Source organism: Dendrobates tinctorius, unplaced genomic scaffold (assembly GCF_039654945.1).
Source record: "Dendrobates tinctorius isolate UK_male_01 unplaced genomic scaffold, ASM3965494v1 ptg000372l, whole genome shotgun sequence".
NCBI classification, from domain to species: Eukaryota; Metazoa; Chordata; class Amphibia; order Anura; family Dendrobatidae; genus Dendrobates; species Dendrobates tinctorius.
The window spans coordinates 228,102-232,801 of NW_027362038.1; positions in this window are offsets into that span (position 1 = coordinate 228,102).

Here is a 4,700-nt window from a genome sequence, read left to right on the forward strand (position 1 = left end):
AGCTGGAATTGGGCCCTCCAATGTAAAGAAAAAAAATCTCTCCCTCTATCTATATACACTGTTCAAAAAAATAAAGGGAACACTTAAACAACAGAATATAACTCCAAGTAAATCAAACTTCTGTGAAATCAAACTGTCCACTTAGGAAGCAACACTGACTGACAATCAATTTCACATGCTGTTGTGTAAATGGAATAGACAACAGAAGGAAATTATTGGCAATTATCAAGACACCCTCAATAAAGGAGTGGTTCTGCAGGTGGGGACCACAGACCACATCTCAGTACCAATGCTTTCTGGCTGATGTTTTGGTCACTTTAGAATGTTGGTTGTGCTTTCATACTCGTAGTAGCATGAGACAGACTCTAAAACCGACACAAGTGGCTCAGGTAGTGCACCTTATCCAGGATGGCACATCAATGCGAGCTGTGGCAAGAAGGTTTGCTGTGTCTGTCAGCGCAGTGTCCAGAGGCTGGAGGCGCTACCAGGAGACAGGCCAGTACACCAGGAGATGTGGAGGGGGCCGTATGAGGGCAACAACCCAGCAGCAGGACCACTACCTCCACCTTTGTGCAAGGAGGAAGAGGAGGAGCACTGCCAGAGCCCTGCAAAATGATCTTCAGCAGGCCACAAATGTTCATGTGTCTGCACAAACGGTTAGAAACTGACTCCATTAGGATGGTGTGAGTGCCCAACATCCACAGATGGGGGTTGTGCTCACAGCCCAACACCGTACAGGGCACTTGGCATTTGCCAGAGAACACCAGGATTAGCAAATTTGCCACTGGTGCCCTGTGCTCTTCACAGATAAAAGCAGGTTCACACTGAGCATATGTGACAGACGTGACAGAGTCTGGAGATGCCATGGAGAGTGATCTGCTGCTTGCAACATCCTTTAGCATGACCGGTTTGGCAGTGGGTCAGTAATGGTGTGGAGTGTTATTTCTTTGGAGGATCACACGATGTTGGGCTTTGAGCACAACCCCCATGCAGACAAAATTGTGCCTGTTATGATTGGGTCACCAAGGAGGAAAACAAAACCAAGCTAAGTCACAGAAAACCAGAGAGGTTGGTAACTAAGCGGATTGCAGACCCCTGATCCTAACCACACAACTAGAAGTAGCCGCGGAGCGTACCTACGATGATTCTAGATGCCTCGTCACAGCCGGAGGACTAATTAAGCCTAAAGCAAGACAAGGGGAAATCTAAACTTCCCCAGAGCAGACCCCAAAGGAATAGACAGCCCCCACACATGTATTGATGGTGAGACAAGATGAAAGCACAAACACAGGTAGGAAAATAGACTGAGCAAACGATGGGGCCAAAACTAACTAGACAGGACAGGAAAGGAAAGATACTGTCTGCAATCACGCCAAAAAAAACATGCAAAAATGTCCAACACTTCTGATAGCAAAAAACCTTGAAGTCATTAGACTTCTCCCACTATATCAGCATATTCTGAGAACAGAGCAAAAAAAAGGCCAATCTAATAAGGGACAAAAAGCAAACTGGCACATGCAGTGACATAGGAATGGAAATTCAGCACAGCCCCAGCCGGGGCTGGCTAACCACACAAAAACTGAATAGACCAAACCAAATCAAGTGTGAACAATAGCAGAGAACACTTAGCTTGAGAAGGCAGGAACTGAACTGGAAACTAGAACCTCAGGAGGCAGGAAAAATTCACCAGCATGGGAAGAGGGAGTCGGCTGTCTTAAATCCAGTCTGAGACTCCAGATGTCCAATCCTCATCCTCATTATCAGGTGGCAGGTCTCTGTTAATTAGATCAGCTTCATTACCTCCTGCCACTAGCAGAGGGAGCCCGGAAAGAGAACTCACGACTCCTCTGTCAACACAACCAGCTCCTTCACCAGAAACCAGAGGCAGACCAGAAAATAAGTTCACAACATGTGCCTTTACCTGTAGGTAAATTCCCAGTGGGGTGCAATTTCCAAAATGCAATAACTTAAGTGGGGAATTCAGCTCTTTTTGCACTTAAGGGATCTGTATATGGAGTCTACAAACTACAGTGGGGAAATAAGGATTTGTTACGCTGCCAATTTTGGGGCTAAAGTCACTTTTTTGTGAGAAAAAAAGTAAAATTGTCATTTTTTCTTTTCACATTGCTTAAATTCCTGTCACACTATCCGAATTCAGATATTGTCCTGTCAGAAAGGAGAATACAGGGAGAGAAAGGGTTAATAGGACTCACAGGAGGAACCATCCCAGAAAGCAGAAGATCCAGGAGTGTCCGCCACATATATGACTGCTCTGTGTGCACAGGACCTGTGATGAGGTCACAGGAGGGGGAGTCAGGGGTCACATGATCAGGGGCCTCAGTGTGTGCAGGACTCAGTGTGCTGGAGCGCTCCCGATAATCAGCTGCGTGTGTCGCGCTGTGTGATAGTCACAGCACCTGCATGGAGGGCGACACATGCAGCTGATTATCGGGAGCGCTCCAGGGATCCGGGGTCCCGATGCAGCTATTCGGTAAGTGATATTAGCCAATAACAACTTCTCCGACGATATTCAATCATCTCTAGTAATAACAGCTCAAAGACATTCACCAAACTTTTCATTAAGTTTAATAGTAAGACCCAATGAAATATTGAGCACCAGCGGGACGAAGCATTGACAGCGGCATGTAAAAGTGTGGGCGCCCCGGGTCAAAATGACCGTTATTGTGAGCAGTAGTAAGATGAAGATGAAATTATCTCCAAAAGGCCGAACCTCTAAGATCACACATGGCCTTTGTATTTTAGGCAAAAATAATAATAAAAAATACATATATAGACATTTTTACACTTTCATAATTGCTAAAAAGGAAAAAGGGGCGATGCAAAACTTTGGGCACCCTTGGAGATTTGTGTACTGAGATAATTTTGACCAAGATTTCACACCTTAATTAGCTTGTTAGGGTTATGGTGACCTGGAGCTACAGTCTGAGGAAAGGGCTAAAAAGCCTTCACTAGACCCCTGTACAGCTGTATAATGAGGTCCAGGCTTTATAGTGAAGGGACAGGAGTGAGGGCCTGTGCCCAGGAGCTACAGTCTGAGGAAAGGGCTAAAAAGCCTTCACTAGACCCCTGTACAGCTGTATAATGAGGCCCAGGCTTTATAGTGAAGGGACAGGAGTGAGGGTCTGTGCCCAGGAGCTACAGTCTGAGGAAAGGGCTAAAAAGCCTTCACTAGACCCCTGTACAGCTGTATAATGAGGCCCAGGCTTTATAGTGAAGGGACAGGAGTGAGGGTCTGTGCCCAGGAGCTACAGTCTGAGGAAAGGGCTAAAAAACCTTCACTAGACCCCTGTACAGCAGTATAATGAGGCTCAGGCTTTATAGTGAAGGGACAGGAGTGAGGGCCTGTGCCCAGGAGCTACAGTCTGAGGAAAGGGCTAAAAATCCTTCACTAGACCCCTGTACAGCAGTATAATGAGGCCCAGGCTTTATAGTGAAGGGACAGGAGTGAGGGGCTGATCTCAGAAGCTACAGTCTGAGGAAAGGGCAAAAAAGCCTTCACTAGACCTCTGTACAGCTGTATAATGAGGCCCAGGCTTTATAGTGAAGGGACAGAAATGAGGGCCTGTGCCCAGGATCTACAGACTGAGGAAAGGGCTAAAAGCCTTCACTAGACCCCTCTACAGCTGTATAATGAGGTCCAGGTGTGGCGCCCCTGAGGCTCAGTCGCCACAGAGGTACTGCACCTTCTCCTAAGGTGTAGTGCCCCACTGCCTAGGTAAGTTGGGAACTCCTTTCCACACTACACACCTGCATCCCACACACAGGATAGTTCAGCACTGATCACATTGCGGCTCATGCTTAGAGGGTAGCAGAGCACCTCTGGTGATTCCTTGCTTCTTAACACGAGATGTGCTGGGAGGTGGGTGGAGTGGAGATCCATATAAAAGAGTGGGAAGGTTTAGAATTGCAGGTCAGTCTGACAGGAGGTCAGGCGAGAGGAGTTCAGTTCTGAAGTTAGTTTTGAGTTCAGTTTGAGTTCAGTTTAGAAAGAGTGCTGCAGCTGCCTCAGTGATCTGAGCCAGCTGGCACGGGAAAGAGAAGAGAAGGAGAAAGACGTAGAACTGCAACCTAAGCATCCATAAGAGAGAGAAGGAACAGCGCAGAACGAAGTAGTAGGAGAACAGAGAGGAGTTGTGAGTTGGAAGAGGAACCCTGCCTATAGGTTCTCAGCGCAAGGCCGGGGCCCGGTCCCCGAGGTTGTATGGACACTTATGGTTCTGCAGCAGACACCGGTGGAGTAGTTGGCTGTAAATGCACTACTCCCATTTAAGACTTGGGACACAACAGCAACACGGATAGAGAGCCGGGATCCAGGAGGTCCCTGATCAGGCTACAGTTGTCTGTCATACAAGTAAGGTTCTAGGAACATCTGACAGGAGGAACTTCAGAGTAACCACTGTACTGGAGTTCTTCACACTAAAAGGTGCAATAGAGGAGTCGTTCAGGAAAGGCACATGTTGGCGGAGTGTTGGAGAGGAGAACCCTGACTTGCCCGGGAGGTTGATTGAGTCTCTACCCCAGAGGACACGGCACGGAGGCAGGCACCAGTGGTTACCAAGAACTGTGAGTAAAGCTTTGAAACTTCAAGTCCTGGTGTCCTCCATTCATTCGCCGCTAACACCTTCAGCACTGCTAAATCTGGGTACCAGCATCTATACCATTCTGCGCCTCTCCTCATC